Genomic DNA, 18,270 nt, shown 5'->3' on the forward strand with positions numbered 1-18,270 from the left:
TACTACAACATCTGCCCTGTTGGCCTTCCCCCTGATTCTAACGCAAAGACACTCCACCACCACAAGTCTTCACTATACTTGTGCTTGAAGCAATCATAACAGTCCTTAACATACGGCGCCACTCCACTGCCTCTCCTTCCTTGTCTGTCCCTCCTAAAGAGCTTGTAGCCATCAATTGGTGCACTCCAGTCATGGGAGACATCCCACCATGTTTCTGTGATAGCCACTACATCATAATTTTCCTGTTTCATCATGGCTTCAAGCACCTCCTGTTTGTTACCCATGCTGCGTGCATTGGTATACATGCACTTCAGATGGGCTGATGTCCCCAGGACCTTTTCGCACTTAGAGGTCCTAAGTCCGGCCTGACCTTTCGCAGGTGTTACCACAGTTACTGATCCATCAGTACCACTTGCATCTTTGTTGTGCTGCATGTCTCCATCCCTTGCCTCCACTGGGATAGCAGGGTGAGGGTCATCGCTGGCACAACAGCCCACAAACTGGTAATCTACCATGGGACTTATGTCTGGGAGTTCCAGTTTTGTCCCCTTCCCCCTTCAAATCTAGTTTAAAGCTCTCTCAATGAGTCCAGCTAACTCCTGCCCCAAGATCCTTCTTCCCCTCTGAGACAGGTGCATCCCATCTGATGCCAAAAGGTCTGGCATCCTGTATACTAACCCATGATTGAAAAATCCGAAGCCCTGCCAGTAACACCAGTCTTGGAGCCATAAGTTCATCTGTTGAGTTCTCCTGTAATCTTCTTCATCCATCCCTGCAACTGAAGGGATGGCGGAGAGCACAATTTGTGCCCCTGACCCCTTAACCAGTTTCCCCAAGGCTGTGAAATCTCTCTTCATTGACTTAGGTCTTCTCCTGGTAATATTGTTGCTACCTACCTGAAAAACCAGTAGTAGTCCTTCGGTCTCACTAGAGTGGGGAGTTTTGCCATGAGGTCCTTCACCCGGGCCCCAGGGAGACAGCAGACTTCCCTATGAAGTGGGTCTGGTCCTTCGACACCCCTCAGAATGGAGTCACCCCCTATAATGACCCTTCTGGGGTTCTTTTTAGAATTGGTTTTAATACCTGGTCTAGAGCGACCCAGCCTTCGTGGACCTTGATCTTCCTCCTTGTTTGACTCATTTTCTTCATTCAAACATTCCAGGGCCCCGTATCTATTGTAAAGGGACACCATGGAAGAACCTCATGATATTCACATGTGCCCTCTTCTTGAGCTTGTCCTGGTCCCTCTGGGTGGCATGCTGTTCCTCAGGTGTGTCAGCTGAACCACTCAGCTTGGTGTCATCTGAAAACTTGCTGAGGGTGCACCTGATCTCACTGTCTATGTCGTTGATGAAGATATTAAACAGTACTTGGCCCAGTACAGACCCCTGAGGGACACCACTTGTCACTGATCTCCATCTGGACATTGAGCTGCAGACCACTACCCTCTGGATGCAACCATCCAACCAATTCCTCATCCACCGAACAGCCCATCCATCCATCCAAACCATATCTCTCCAATTTAGAGAGAAGGATGTTGTGGGGGACCATGTCAAAGGCCTTGCAGAAGATCAGATAGATGACATCCGTAGCTCTTCCCTTGTCCAACTGATGTAATCACTCCATCATAGAAGGCCACTAGGTTGGTCAGGCAAGACCTGCCCTTGGTGAAGCCATGCTGTCTGTCTCAAATCACCTCCCTGTCCTCCATGTGCCTTAGCATAGCTTCTAGGAGGATCTGTTCCATGATCTTCCCAGGCACAGAGGTGAGGCTGACAGGTTGGTAGCTCCCAGGGTCCTCCTTTCTACCCTTTTTAAAAATGGATGCCATGTTTCCCTTTTTCCAGTCACCAGGGACTTTACCTGACTGCCATGACTTTTCAAATATGGAGAGTGGCTTAGTAACTATGTCAGTCAATTCCCTCAGGACTCTGGGATGATTCTCATCAGGTCCAATATATTTATGTATGTTCAGGTTCCTCAGGTGGTCACGAACCTGTTATTCTCTTACAGTGGGAGGGACTTTGCTCCCCCAGTCCCTGTCTTGAGGTTCATCCACTTGAGGTGTCTGAGAAGAAAGGTTACCAGTGAAGACTGAGGCAAAAAAGCTGTTGAGTACCTAAGCCTTCTTCTCATGCATTGTTACCAGTTACTTCAAGTTGGTCTTTCCTCTCTTGGCAAAAGGGAGCAAGAGCTGTTTGAGAAGAGAAGCAAACAAATTAGCTTTTTGTGGAAGGGAAGGAGAGCTATAGACCAGACAAGGAAATTGGGTGGGCTAGGTAACAATTTGGTTGGATTTGGATCCAACCAAAGAGCTTGGATGAGGAGAGATAAGAACAGAGGAGAGACTGGTGCTGTGAAACAGAGTGGTAAGGAGGAGGGCTGAGCTGAGATACATGAAATACAGGCTTAAAGGGTTGGGTAGGAAGACAATACCAAAACAAAAGAAATGTTGTGGTAGGGAGAGCAGAGTGGGTTGAGAAGCTCTCAAGGAACCGGTAGCTACTTGAACAAGGAAATTTGATAGTGTATTGGTGATCTTAGCCCAAATGAAGAGCAGAAATTGAGACTGAGCTAAGGGTAGAAAAGAGACAGGGTAGGCAGAGGTGGCAGAAAACAGGAAGGATGAATAAAAGAGCAGTGTATAGCTATATAGCCGTGCTACAGTCTGGAATGGGACCCGAGATTTCTTTTTTCTTTTTTTTTTTCAATTGTTGCACATCTATAATTTATAGCAGAGCTCCCAATGAAAAAAACCTTTGTTAACCAAGTGCTTGCCTCCCATCACCTCTGCTGCACTTGCTGTGCTTTTTGGCACCAGAACCTTTGCTTTTAGTGTACTTGCTACAAAGATCGGAGTATTGTATGCCTATGCCAGCAACCGTCATCAGGGAATAATTGCTCTCCCGTGTGACATGAACTGAAAGTGGATGAGCAAAGCTTCTTTGTACAGAGTCCACTGCCACAGGTTGTGTTCTGTCACAGCCTTTACTTTGCTATGGCCTACAGTAGATAGAAAAGTCTACTGCTGCTATGAGGTTCCACTTCAGCTTGAACAGCGGGTATTTCTGCAATAAAACCCCCTCTGTCTTGTTGATGTCTGTGAGTGTTTGGTACCACCCAGTGTTTGTTGGAATGGATTGTCTGCTTATGATTTGCTTTCTAAATAACTCTGGCATATTTCGTGTAGCTCTACCCTCTGAAAAGCAAAGCCAAGCACTTGAGGATCAGGAAATGCCAGAATAAAATATGCCAAGTGGACTTAATTGAGCCTCTTAGTTTGTGTGTGTTATGACACTGTCTTTTATGAAGTGATCATATGCCTTTTTTTCTGTGACAATCCTGCAACAGGAGGGCCTTTGCCATCTTAGGTGGCAATTTTACCAGTCTTATTAAGAGCATATATGTTTGTAGATGACTTAGGCCATAGCTTTCCTGCACCAAAGATCAAATGCTGCAAATGCAAGTGACTATGAGGACTTCACAGCCCTTTGAATTAAATGACATCTTTACATTGACTTCAGTAGACTTTAGAGTCGGATTCAAATTGAGAAAAAATTTGGACTGGAATTTTTTCCTTCTTCAATGACTTAATTGATGCGAAGACATGTAGAAGAACTGCTTCAGTGGAGCTCCATTAGTTTTAGAAGCATGTTTGTTTTTTTCCAGACACTAAATAATACCAAAAAAAAGGTGTTTTTTCTGTTTTTAAAATATTTGTCTGGATGCCTCACTGTTCAAGGGTGATTCTTCATGCAATTCATTAGAATTCTCCTTAGGTGGAAAAACATCCCAAACAGTAAAGATTTATGTTCCAATCTAGTAAGGCAATTTACAGTGTTGTAAAGGATCTAAAATTAGGTGAAAAATCAATTCCTTTTATAATCAAGGGAATTGCAAAGAACAAAGCATTTGGTAGTGCAAGCTGTGTGTAATTGTGATGGAAGATTCACAATACTTCAGCCTTAGGATATCACTTCAGAGCATTTTAAGTATCTTGGAAATCTGCTTAGCTGTATTGCTTATCTTTTTAATCAAAGAATATTAATATAAAAAACCCCTATAAAATTATTTTGATCTGGTTAAAAACAGTTACTGAAAGCAAGGCCTTCCTCTGACATGTGGTTACTATTTCCATATGTATGTTGCAAATTTACTGTAAGGGTCTGATCTACTTTCTTGGTGTGCAGCAGCTCTGCTAGGGATAGTACTCTCACATAAGTCTCTGGAATGCTTTGGTAAATGAGAGAAAGCTCCGGTTGGGAGAGCCACTGGAATCCTGCAGAAGCACCAGGGAAATGCCACTCCATAGCCATAAAATTATTTTAACTGAGCAAATAGTTTTGAATGGGTACTTTATGTAATGGATATTTGTCTCATTCCCTGTGTTTGCAGAATGTCCACGAAGAAGGTGGTAATGTGCTCAGTGTATTTGCTGTTCAATAAAAGTTAAGTAGCAAACAACATTCTTCAATAAATATTGATTTCCATTTCTATTGCATACTTGTAACCGGACAGTGGGTGATACTTCTTCTTTCTGATTTGACCTTATATGACCAAATATCATGGAAAGAGGATTTTTTCTTTCAAAGGCATGGAAAATACCTCCTTTAATAAAGTTTTGTCCCTTGCTGCTCTGAAGGGGAAATGCAGAGAGATTTCTTCCCTTTTTTGAGTGAAGATAGGTGGGCTGGTATAATTATGATCATCTGTAGTAATCATCACCCTTTTTGGAGCAGCTGCAGACTTTGTGCAGGGAAGTTTACTGGACACTTGACTCAGCAGTCCACATCTACTTTCTTCTTTCTCTTGCCAGCTGAAAGAATCCTATCACAACTCAAAAAGCATCTGTTTGTGTTGGAGACAAAGAACGTTAGTGCCACACTGTGTGCGTCTTCTGCATTCCACCTCTCATCTATTAAATCTCATTCTAGAGCAGCAGACTCAGCTGTCCATAGTTGGCAATAGGAGTGACATTGCAGTGCTGCCAAAAAAGGTTGGGAAGCTGGCCAAGGTGGAGACAGGACAGAAGGGCTGTGATAAGCATGGCAAAGAAAAATAAATACAAAGAGAAAGTCAGAGGTAGACAGTTTTGAAAAGGATTTAATGAGAACTGCTCCTTACTGTGGGTTTTTTGAGGGGCAGTTCTGGCTTCTTGTCTTCTCAAGAGTCTCAATCCTGCAACATGTTGAGTGTCTGAAGTGCCACTAAGGGGATATTTAGGGGCAGGAACACCTTGTTTTGTTCATAACCACTTTTTAATGGTCTATTTCCTTTTCTTTCCTCTCTCATGGCTTTTGTGGTCTTCCTCGACTATTGCCACAGTGCTACAGTGACAATAGTTGTCCCACTAAACACTGTAGAATGAGTTAAGGGCATTAAAAGGTATGTTTTGGGCAAATTACTGCCTATATCCAATCTAAGATTCTGCCTCTGGAGGTAACAGGATTTTGGCTGTGGTCAGTCTGGCTGTGGGATGGGTGTGGAACTCCCAACCACTCAAACCTCACTGTCAGTCCAAAAGGGCAGCAGTTGGTCTGATTTAATTATTGACAAGATACGCTATAGGTTGTATCATATGCCTCTTTTCTAACCAAAGAGCATGTGGGTGCAGCTATTGTGTTGGCAGTAGAGGACAAAATGAGTATCCCAGATCTTACCTTTGGGATAGTACGTTGGCGACTGGAAAAAGAGTAGCACCTCCCCAATTTCACAGGAGCTCTGTTCAGTTACAGCAACTGTGCATTTAGGCCCCATAATATCTGCTTGGAAGACATAAATTGTGTGTGGTTTTGGTTTGGGGTTTTTTTGAGGCAAAAAGGGGGAGAAGGGCTTCAGTCTTACCTTCTGTGGTTTGGAAAGACTGTCATTCTTTTTTGAATAGACAGAGACATTGGCTGTCGTGGTGACTACTTGGAGGTCACCTTTGAGTCCTACAGGCAACAGGTTGATAAATGAGCTTAATTGCTCAGTGTGGAGACTGTGTTTTGACTTGGAATTAGTGAAGTAGGAGCCAATGCAGTAATTTGTACCTAAGAATTTGTTGATCTAAGGTGGAGGAGTATAGGAAATCCTAAGGGTTGTTTGGGTAAGCACAAACTGTGTGAAGGGCAATGTGCTACAGCAGCAGGAAGTGCCCTGTGTCATTTGCCTTCCAACTGAAGATATTTTTGCTTATTTTAAAATGTAATTTGTAGAACGGATGTCTGTCTTGACTCCCCATGATCAGCAGGGAGACAGCTAGCCAGAGGAGCTGCTTTCTCCCTCTGGGTCACCAGTAAACCCCATAGTAATAGGTGTATTTGTGGTCTGCTTATAAGCAGATGTGGGTGTATAAGCATTTGTGATCTTGCTTATTTGAGTGGTGGTAGGAATGAACTGGACAAGCACAAGTAAGTGCTAATAGTGTTAAAGTCCAACAAGCTAACAACTAATATGTAGCTCCTATTTTCCCCATCCTTTCTACCATGAATTACATTACCCAAATGTTTCACTTCTGATAGTCATAGTGCTATATCAAGCCAAACATAATTATCTAAGGGGTTCACCCACCTCTGTGTGGTTTGACCTTGAATGACAGCTGTGTATGATGCAACATTCTTATGGAGGTGAGCAGTAAAGTAAAGCAGAACACTTACAACTGGAAAGTGTATTGTGGGCAGAGACTAGAACAATGTAAGTGTAACAGAGAAGAATACATCAATGGTTTCCCCAGCCTAGTCTGCCAGCAACACCAGATGAAGATAGAAGCAGGTCCACTGCATCCTCATTAACAGATGGGGAAGGTGAGGAACAGTGTGGTCTTTTAGTTATTTGCTGTTTGGGGATGTCAGGTTCTTGGACATGCAGAGATGTGTGGATGAGAAGCTGAGGTGCAGTTCGGCATTCTGCCTTGGGGTAGTTTAAATCAGCTTATGCTTTGGGTAGCCTCTTTCAGTGTCTTAGAACAAAAAGTATTGTGCTATTGAAATACAAAGAAGTGCCCACTTTCTTTTGATGGCAGGTCCCGATTTTGCTGATGCAGTGCTAAGTATTTGCCAGTTTAGTACCAGGCAAAATAAGGTCAGACAACTGGCTAAGCCAGGCTAGATTGAAATGGTTTCTCCTTTCCTGTAAACATTTGTGTTTGTTCTCCTGTAAGCTAACTGGCTGCCGGTTGTTAGTTGAATAATGCAGGTTTACACATTGTTTGATATTTGTACATGCTATTGTGTTTTTGAATTGCAATGAAAAAGACATTGGAATGACAGAATAGAGCTGAGTTCCTCCTGCTTGAGGTGTCTGGTGTGTCAGTTCAGTTTTCAGCCTGTGCATGCTTGAGGGGTAATATCAAAGGTTCCTTGCCTTTAGGTCACTATAAATGATAAGCATTTCCTGAAATATACCACTCTAAATGTCATGGTTTAAATAAAATTATTTTTTCTTGCCAAAAATTTGAAATGCCTGAGTCGTGGGTGAGAAATGAAGTGATATTTGGGCAAAATATTTTGAATTTTTATGCAGTCAGATTAAAAAGATGATTTTGTGGCCTTTTAATCTTTGTTAGACTAAATATAATCAGAAATATGTTTTTTTTTTTTTAACTTAAAGTGTTTTTGAGGAAGCATTTTCCACTTTTTTTAGCAGGAAACTTCTATGTGACCTTCTATCTAGTTCTAAGAATAGTATTCTCTGTTTGTAGATGGGGAGAATAAAATTAGGTTTTGATGCCTTGAAGCTTTTATCTTACTGTTAGGGGAGTTTGAGGCTATTGTTTTGAAAAGAAGACAAAACAGAGAAGAATTTTCAAAGATAAGAAACTGGAGATGAGAATACTGGAGATAAGGCTATAGAAAATACAACTTCTGCTCTGAGCTGACTTTTTGGTTATTGCTTTAACTACTAAGGAAAGGCAAGGCCAGCATCTATCAAACATGCAGGTTCCAGCAAAGTTAAAAATTACAGCCTGTGTGGCAAATAAGAAAACCATGATATTGTCAACAAACTAAGAGTCTTTATTAGAGTCTGTAGCAATGAGTTTGTTTCCAAACTTCTTTTTGCTTTCACAGACAATTTTATATAATAAGCAGGTTTGAGGTGTTTTCATTTTGGACATCAGCTTGAAGCTAAGACTAATTTTTCTAACAAATTGCTAAGTTTCATGCAATAAGAAATACTAATTGTAAAGGGCAGCAGATAAATAAGCTGAGGGAACAAGAAAGATTAATACCCTTAAAATTGCACAGCAATTTTAATTAAAGTTTTAATTTTAAAATACTGCAGAGAGAAATTATAACCCATTTGGAACAATCAGAAGGTAAAAGCAACTTTAAATATTTAATTTTCTCAGTGCAATCTTTGAACAAAATTCTGAGGGGGAAAAGAAATCGCTAGATACCATATGTCTGAGTTCAAATGTGTTCACTGACTGAAAGGAGTTATTCAGGAATTAAAAAATATCAGAGTGAAAGATAAGGTTTTAAACAGTCCTCCCTATTTATCACTGTATTCTACTAAGCCACCTTTCTGCTCAGAAACCAGACTAAAATTGCATTGATTTGTTTTACCTTTCTTGAGTGTCCCTTGAAGGAATGCATGGGAAGTACTACACCCCCATAAAAGATGTTTGTCTCTGTATTAATAGTTACTCTGTAGGCAATGTGTTAATGAGATGTTCAAGAGCTTGCAGTTTTGTTCGCAGGGTTTGACCAGCCAAAGTTATCAAGCATTGCAATTGGCTTCCTGTAAAGTCATTTATGGATGCAGCTCCCAATTGGCATATGCTGTTTGTCTAATGTAACTATGGTCTTCTAAAGCCTGCCTTCTGCCCATAACATGCGGGAAATAGCAGTGATCTTTTTCTTTCTTTGTCTTAAATTGCTTTAACTGAGTTAACCTGACTTTCTGATACACACCAGCTAAGTAAGTCAGTGAGGTCACAGAGTCCTGGAAGAATCTGAGAACAAGCCTTGTTCAGTGTTAAGAGGAGGAGGCTAAGGGGACATGACCTTAGTGCTGTCATCAGAGAAGATGGAGCCAGGTTCTTCTTGGAGGGACAGTGATAAGATGAGTGGCAAGAGGCACAAGTTGCAACAAGGAAACTTACAATATATTGTTCACAGAGATGGTGGTCAAACACTGGAATAGAGGCCCAGAGAGAATGTGGGATCTCCATCCTTGGAGATAGTCAGATCTCACCTGGACAGGACTTGCTTTGAGCTAGGAATTGGAATATAGACCCCCAGAGGTCCCTTTCAACATAAAGTACTCTTGTTAGACAATTTACCTGTATTAATTGTATTGAAGACCCAGTGCAATTTGACTTTAACTATACAGTGTCTTGTCAGATGTTGAAGTGTCAGTGACTGAGAATTAAAGAGTTCCTTTGCAGTATCATTGTCTAAGATGATGTAGGTATATTCAAACTGCTCTGAGATTTTTCTTAGGCAACCTGTCTCACTTGGAAGCATAATCTTGGCAGAAGCCTAAAGTGGAAAGAGATGAGGTCGTAGGTTACTTACCATAGATGGAAGGAACATAGCTGCTCAGAGGCTGAAAAAGAGGAGGAATGGAAAGAACAAGCTGAAACTTCATATCTGAAGTAGTAGTTAAATAAGAAATGCTGCAGTAATCACTTGACTGAAAGAGTTTTCTTAAAATGTTTCAAAATGCTCATGTTCCTGAAAAGGGGAAAATTAAGAGCCAGCACAGAAGGCAATTCAGATAGGAAACGTACTTTCATGCCAGGCTTTCTAGCTTCTGGTAAAAATCTCATGAGAATAATTGAAGTTTTCCTCCAGTAAGTATTAAATATTTGTCTGTGCTATTTCTACCTGCAGTTAAGTTAATGTTTAAGATGTCTCTCTTTATGTGCTTCATTTAATAACATATTACACAAGTGAATCATTTGAAGAATTCTTCAGTGAAATATAGAAATAATTTTCATGTAACATCAGCAAATTAACATCTTACTTTGATGTATTATCCTAACTTAATATCCCAGCTCAGCCTTTGTTGATGTATTTACTCCAAAGTTGAAGCAATTTAGAACACTAGATAGTATGATTGTGTATTCCATCTCATTACAGTCTTAATGCAACAGCAGCAGTCAAGCACCTGATTATTGTATAACCTAATTTTTGTAGAGGGCAGAAATTATAGGTAAAATTTGCATTTTCGCTCCAGAGTATAAAGAATGTCATATATCATTCACCAGGTCAGATCTGAATTGCTATAATGTTTGTAACTGGCAGACAGTGCTTATGACTGAAACAGCAAGATTCTCTTAAAAAAGGCATATCTTTTCAGAATGTTGTAGAGCTTTTTAGTACATCTTTTCCATAGGTATCCAGGGTTGGATTTGATGCCACAGATCCATATGAAGGAGCATTTAAAGATCTGTAATGGAGATGTTGATATTGTGAGGACATACATTTACTATAAGCCATATTCTCTAATGTTCATTTATTTGGGTGTTTTTGTTTGTTTGTTCTTTTCTTCTCCAACCACCTTTAACTATAGCAATTGCTGGTACTAAAGAATAAAATAAAAACCAAGTCTTTTGCTAGTTAAGAGGAACAAAAATTAAGATCTTGGGTCCCATACTCATAAAAGCCTTTCAAATCTCTTCCGTCTGGAGTTTCCTTGTACTTATGTAGACTGAAGGATGGTCATGCATTAGACAAGCAGTTATATGAATTTATGACAACATCATTTTAAAAAAGTTATGACAAAATATCTCTGTCAGACTATTGGACGTGTTTGCACTGGAATTAATTCAGATCAGAGATAAGACAAGGATAAACACAGAGTACATAGTAAATGCCTTGTATAGTTGGAGTATCGTCTGTTTGTACAGTTGCATTTTGGTTACTGTCAACATGCATATTCCTAATTCTAAAATCCTGTGGGTATAGAGCCTGGTGGCTATCCTTTTAAAGTTATAATCCAAATATAAATACTTGAATGGGGAAGACATTGCTTGTGCTCTGAGCAACGATCAGGTTGTATGTTCACAATTTTGTGTTTCTTTAGTTCTCGGCAGCTCTTGTGGATACTTGAAACCCTGTTTAGTTACCACTACTCCCTTTTGACATCATGAGATATCTACTGAGGCTTCTCTGTGGACTTCTACTCTTCTATGCTCATAGGAAATATCAATCTCTCCATAAGCATAAGGAGTTTGACCAGGCTTGTTTTCATGTTTCTGTCTCTTGGTGTGAGACCAAGAACATTGCAGTACAAGTTCATGTCAGTCAAGTGCAGGGAGTGCAGCTAGTGTAGAGGGAATGACAGGCACAACTTGATGTTGCAGCTTGGCTTCACACCTATATTTTCACCAAAACTCTTAAACATCACTTTTGAGTGAAGTGGTGATGGCTCTTTTATTTAGGCTTATAAAGCTTGCAACTATTTTGGTATTTCAAAGCAACCAGCAACTTGGACGCCTACCTAAGCTCAAGTGAAATGCTTCTTTTCTTTCTTCCTTGCTTCATTTGTGCTGCTGCAATTTATTCTTAGGGTGAAGACTGTCATCTTCTGAGGCCTTTCACCACCACGTAAAGTGGACTATTACATCACAGTGACCCTGCTTTGCTATTTCTTATCTATGTAATCTCCATGATGCTTTGCAGCTGTTTCTTAATAAACAGTGTAAGAGAGTTGATAAATTTCTGTTTGAAGAGCAATCATATTCAGCAGAGAGCAGGTGGGGGAGGGAGTTATCAGTTTCAAAGGTCTGGAGAGAAAGTCCAGGAATACCTTTAAACTTTCAATTCATACAGCACTATGCCTTAGATAATCTGACCAGAGCTATTGCAGTTGTGAAGTGGAAACATCTGGCTGGGACTTCAATACCAGCTGCTTGTGTCTCTTCTCCATTGAGTGCCATCAGTGCTAGCTTATTGGCGTTGTTTTCTCTCTGTCATTTTAAGTAGCAACTGCAGTGAGTGGTTCATTTACTTTATTGCACTTCATATAAATTTGTCCTTTAAAGACAGATGAATGTAGGTGAAGCCTCACGCAATATGTGCCCAAATCTTAGGGGTATTGCTTGCCTAATATGAACTTCGTGAAATGCTCTCCTACCAGGCAGTCATGTCAAGATCTGCAGTTGTTATGCTGTTCTTTGTGTGTGGAAGTTGTCAATAGGACTTCCATGAATACTGATGATATGGGTCCTTCTTTTTTTTTTTTGTGTACATTATTTAGGAACTGAGAACCCCTTCCCTCCACCTCCAAACTCTGTAATAACTAGCAGAGCTGAATTGTTTTACCCTTTTCTTGTAAGTATATGCTAACAAAGACTGATGCTGACTTGCAGATTTCACAAGGAAGACATGACTCCTGTGTATACTCATAGGTTACTTTTAGAAGAGCTTAAGAGACAATCTTGTGTCAGAGAAAGTTTTATAAAAGACATTTCCAGTATCTTAACTTCTCATCTGTATTAGTAGTTGACAACAAAGATGTTTCACATGTCCTAGAAATTCCTGAAGGAGAGAAACATTTGAAAACTCTTGGTAGCTTGGATTCCTAGAGCTTGTTTTCAAAAGTGATGTTAAGCTAAAGCCTTGGCACTGTGTTAGGAGGAAGTGGCTCCACTATAACATTGCTGACAAAGCTCTGTTGCTTCCAGGGCCCAGGTTAGGATCTATGTGGGGCTGTACTGTGTCTTGACACATTAGGACCCAGCTCTGGTAGCTCAGTAAAGCACTGCTCCTGTGGAGCATGGACACACCAGCGGAGGAATGGCAAGGCACTGGCACCAGCCGTACATTTGGCACTGATGGACCTTTTTCTGACAGCATGCTGCAATTCTTTTATGAATCAGTTTGATACCAAAAATAGCTACCGGTTTCTTCAGAGACTGAGTCTGTCATGGTATGGGGGTACTGTGATTGCAAAACACTCCCAATATGGAGTAGGATATAGCTCCATAGAGGAAAGACTCAGCTAGTAGAAATTAATTTAGGAAAGAAATTAACACTTCTAATATAAATATAATTTGGCTGGCAGAGCTGCTTCTGTAGGATTTTCTGGTGCCTTCAGTTAGAGCTGCAGTGTGGTCATATTCCTTGCTGAATTAGCTGAGACAGTGCCAATGTGTCTCTGTCCTAAGTCACATGGGTGACTTCAAACATTTGACCAAGGATCTTGAAAAGAAAATGGAAAGTAAGTAAATGACAAGAAGGCAAGAAAGGCTTATGTTCAAACTTAAAATAGTGGTACAAGCCCAATCTGTTGTCATTGAACCTCTGTTGCAAAGGAAGGGAACTCAGGACAGGCTCTAGTCAGCAGGCAAAGCCAGCCACTACCCAGCAGCCCCCTGAGGGTGGGCAGGCTGCTCACCTACGAGAGACCTGGGAAGCCATAGGAGTTCTGTCTGTTGCTGAGAAAGGGATCAAGCATGTTGGGGGAGTGAAAGAGCAACTGTCTGTGGCAGTATCAGTTGCTCCCTTCCTTCTGCTCCTGTCTTACCTGACAGAGCAACTTGACTTCAAAGCTCTGTCCCAGTTTTGGTCTCAGCGTGGCCTCAAGAACATTTCTATGTAGTAGATAAATTCGGTTTTTCTCACACTGCTAAGAAGCCCTGAGCCAGGCTGTACTAAGTATACATTCTGGTTGCATTGCAAATGCAGGAACTAAATAATGAATGGGAAGTTCTTCCTCACTGTTGTTCTTGGTGTGCCTATCTTTGGATTAGCAGCAGAAAGCAGCTTCTCTTGTAGGATCATTTTTATGCTGCAGGAAAAGCCGTTATGGCCATCTGTTGAGGAAAATGAGCAGTTTGCAATATGTTACATCTGTAAATGGATAAACTCTTCCAAGCATTACATGTGTTTATATACATACTTTGGTGTAATTGAGTAAAACTGAGGAATACAACTTGCTGCTTCATTTCCAAGTAACAAGCAATAGGACAAGAGGAAATGTGCCAGGGGAGGTTTAGATTGACTATTAGGAACAATTTCTTCACTGAAAGGGTCCTAAAGCATTGGAACAGGCTGCCCAGGGAAGTGTTTGAGTCACCATCCCTGGGGGTATTTAAAAGACATGTAGATGCAGCACTTAGGGACGTGGTTTGGTGGTGGACTTGGCAGTGTTAGTTTATGGTTGGACTTGATCTTAAAGTTCTTTTCCAACCTAAACAATTCTATGGCTCTATGATTTCCCTGTAGCTGGTAGCCAGTGTGCTTTTGCAAGGTGGATAGTGGGTAATTGTAATTTCAAATGTATTTTATGTATGTGTAGACAATAATGTGAGGATTAGCATAATATACTCTTAATCTTTCTTGTTGTTCAGAATTAGATAATTGTTTCAACAATTATTTTGGCTCAAATGTGTTCTGAAGGCTCTTAGCTGGGTTTATTTGATAGCAGAATTGTGACTGCTACACCTTGGAGTGCTGAGATTATTTGATTTTGCTCCAGGCTTATCTTTCTTTGAACTATAGTGAATATCAATTAAACTTCAATTATTTAAGATTCTTAGATAATTAACTATATTGTAAGGCTTTAGAGTTCTTGTTAAGACAAACACTGTTTTATTTTCCCTCTAATTGGGAGAACTGATTTTAAAAAAGCAACAAACGCATATCCTCAGAGTGAATAACTTTTTTTTTCCTGTGTTTCATTTGATACATCACTTCGTGCAAGCAGCAAACTAAAATGGCAAAGCTAAGAAAATTGTAATGGCTTTTAGTGATAAGCAGTGAAATAAGTATCATGTGCTAGTAGCTTTCAAGTTGATTAGAGAGAGATACTCAATTACATTTCTGTGATTTACTATGCTTACATGTCACTTATATTCACAAACCACACATGGTTTGCATATAATAGGTAATTTATTTTGTGTGAAACTTCTCAGTATGGTGTTTGAAGTGGATTCAATAGTCCTGAACTTTTCCATGTATCAGTGCCTAGTTCCTGTGCTCATAGCTACCTATGTTTCAGGTATCATCTCAACAGTAATACAGCAGACTCCTAAGACCCAATAGCCAAACTGGTAAGCAAATCATTTACTTACTTGACAGCCTGAATTTTATTGGGGCTTCATATTATTCAGTCCTACTCATAAATCCTGACATGGAGTCATGTTGTAGGACAGTCTGAACTTTGCTGGCATTTCTTTCCTTTGCTTTTTAAAGACATTTTTAACTTATAATTGTGAGAGAGGTCTGTAAAACATCAGTTCTAATGGCTCTGCAAATGGAAGTGAAATTAAGAACAAACTCAATTCTTTAATGTTTTCTGAGGTAAAATATGTAATTTTCATGATTTGGAAGAGGAACACTGGGACTGTTTCTGCTTGGCAATATTGAGTTGTAAATGAAGGATTTGGACAGGCACATTTAAGGAAACAAGACTGTGGATTAGAGGACAACTGTGGGGCTAGCTGTTACAGCATGTCAGCATATAGATGAGACAGCCTGTTTTCTCTCTGGCTTCTACACTGTCCCCAATAAAGTATATTCTATTGTCCTCTTAAGACACCACACTGTTTTACAGTGTGTCATTTTATAAACAGTATAAAATACACACCCTCCGTACAAAAGCCTGTAAACTAGCCTTGCTGCGGGAGAGGCAGACTCCTTGTGACTGGTATAAATCCAGTGAACATAAATAAAGCAGACTTTGGTTAATTCTGTGAAAAATGTCTGTCGCTTGTCTGCTAAAAAGCATTGGTACTGCTTTTCAGTAGCAGATCACCCCCTTGTCTGCATTTATCCTTAGGGAAGTTATTCTGATTGTTACCCATTCAGTCTCCTGTCTTTTGTATTAATGATTTTTAGATTTCTCTTCTGCATATTACAGCATTGTAAATGGGAAGACAGTGGGAACTTTGCGAAGTAAGAGGTGACTGATGGCATTAGCTACATACTAAAGGAGCAAGGGAGAATCTTAGGTTTGCACTTCTAATAGAGGGTAATAGAATGTGTGTATTTCAGCTGCTGACTCTTACAGGTGCTTTGCATTGCATCAAGTGAGTCTGACTGCTCAGACCATCCAGAACTGGGCACATTTGAGCATCTACCAGTGCTCCAGTTATCATGGGGTTTTCCCTCCCTTAACAGAAATGGGGTGATTTGTATAGGTGCAGCACACTTTTGTACAGTGTTTTGTCATACATTAGATGTCTCAATTTCTTTCCAGTGACTTTTCCTTCTCCCCTTATAATTGAACCAGCTGGTTCTATGGTAATGAGTCCTTTTGAACTGTCAGTGTGTGTATATTTCCATTTACACTGCTGGCACTTTGTTCTGAACCTTCTCCCCTTCTGTCCAAATAAATTACTTGAACTATCAGATCTGTCTCATTGTTCACAATAGCACTGCTGTGGATTCTCCAGATCCTCCTTCCTTACTGAGTTTATTGCCCATTTTGCAAAGGACTCTTTCAAACTTTGGTAGGTGTAACTTTAAATAATCCTCATTAATTGTTGTATGAATCAGAGAATCAAAGGGAAGGAGGAAAAATCATATTTTTAATTGCACAAACTATCCTGTGGAGGGGGTCTAGCTAACCTATTGATTTCTCATTATATAGTAATTTATATTCAAATTAATTTTGACAGCTGGCATTTTGTGTGTATTAGCTGTGATCATTTAAACTTCTGTAGCAATTTACAACATAGTTAATGTTGTCCCATTGGACTGGAGGGTGGCAAATGTGACACCGATCTACAAGAAAGGCAGAAAGAACGATCCAGGAAACTATAGACCTGTCAGTCTGACCTCGGTGCCAGAGAAGGTCATGGAGCAGGTCATCTCGAGTGCCATTAAAAGTCATATAATGGACAACGAGGGGATCAGGCCTAGTCAGCATGCGTTTATGAAAGGCAGGTCCTGCCTGACAAACCTGATCTCCTTCTGTGACAAGATGACCCGACTATTGGATGAGGGAATAGCTGTTGATATTATCTACCTGGATTTTCGAAAAGCGTTCGACACAGTTCCCCATAGGATTCTTATAGAAAAACTGGCTGCATATGGCCTGGATGAGTGAACGGTCTGCTGGGTCAAGCACTGGCTGGCTGGACGGTCCCAGAGAGTGGTGGTCAATGGAGCTAAATCCAGCTGGTGGCTTGTCACAAGTGGTGTTCCTCAGGGCTCGGTGTTGGGAGCATTTCTGTTCAACATCTTTATTGATGATCTTGATAAGGACATAGAGTGTATCATCAGTAAATTCGCAGATGACACCAAGTTAAGCGGGAGTGTCGATCTGCATGAAGATAGGGAGGCACTACAGAGGGACTTGGGTAGGTTGGATCAGTGGGCCAACGTTAACGGGATGAGTTTCAACAAGGCCAAGTGCCAGGTCCTGCTCTTGGGCCACAACAACCCCATGCATCGCTACAGTCTTGGGGAGGTGTGGCTGGAGAGCTGTCTGGAAGAGAAGGATCTGGGGGTTCTAATTGACAAGCAACTGAACATGAGCCAGCAGTGTGCCCAGGTGGCCAAGAAAGCCAATGGCATCCTGGCTTGTTTAAGAAATATTGTGACTAGCAGAAGCAGGGAGGTGATAGTCCCCCTGTACTCTGCACTGGTGAGGCCACACCTGGAGTATTGTGTCCAGTTTTGGGCACCTCAATACGAGAGAGATATCGAGGTGCTGGAGCGAGTGCAAAGGAGAGCAACGAAGCTGGTAAAGGGCCTGGAGAACAAATCCTATGAGGAGAGATTGAGGGAACTGGGACTGTTCAGTTTGAGGAAGAGAAGGCTGAGGGGAGATCTCACCACTCTATATAGCTACCTGAAAGAACATTGTAGAGAGGTTGGTGCTGGTCTCTTCTCACAGGTGATTAGTGACAGAACAAGGGAGAATGGCTTTAAACTCCAACAGGGGAGGTTTAGACTGGACATTAGGAAAAAATTTTTCACAGAAAGAGTGGTCAGAGAGTGGAATAGGCTGCCCGGGGAGGGGGTGGAGTCACCATCCCTGGATATGTTTAAGGGTCGTTTGGATGAGATGTTGGGGGATATGGTGTAGGGGAGAACTTTGTAGAGTCAGGCTTTTCCAACCTGAATGATTCTATGATTCTATGACCAGAATAATTTTTTAATATTGATAGGAGGAGAGTCGTGTGCAGTGATTAGAGATATGGCTGGTAATCGGAGTCTAGAATCATGGTCAAATATAAGTAATTAAATGACCATGCTTTAAGATAGTAGTGATTCTTCATGAGAAGTAAGTTTTCAGAGGTGCACAGAGAAAGGCCAAGAGGCAATGGTTACAGCTGCAACAAGTATTAGACATAAGGAAAGAAAATAGTTCATAGTGAGGTTAGTC

The 18,270-nt window shown here is 40.8% G+C and overlaps 1 protein-coding gene across 6 annotated transcripts in view; it reads left to right on the forward strand.

Annotated features, from left to right (window-relative positions):
* Positions 1-18,270, forward strand: part of CPNE4 (copine 4) — a 249,363-nt gene that overhangs the window by 27,899 nt on the left and 203,194 nt on the right. The window contains exon 2 of one of the 6 annotated variants that reach the window (XM_074860167.1): positions 14,935-14,986. The exons of the other annotated variants lie outside the window; for them this stretch is intronic. The gene's annotated coding sequence lies outside the window, so the exon portion shown is untranslated. The remainder of the gene's footprint in view (positions 1-14,934; positions 14,987-18,270) is intronic. 6 annotated transcript variants of the gene reach the window in all.

This window comes from Strix uralensis, chromosome 1 (assembly GCF_047716275.1).
Source record: "Strix uralensis isolate ZFMK-TIS-50842 chromosome 1, bStrUra1, whole genome shotgun sequence".
Lineage (NCBI taxonomy): Eukaryota > Metazoa > Chordata > Aves > Strigiformes > Strigidae > Strix > Strix uralensis.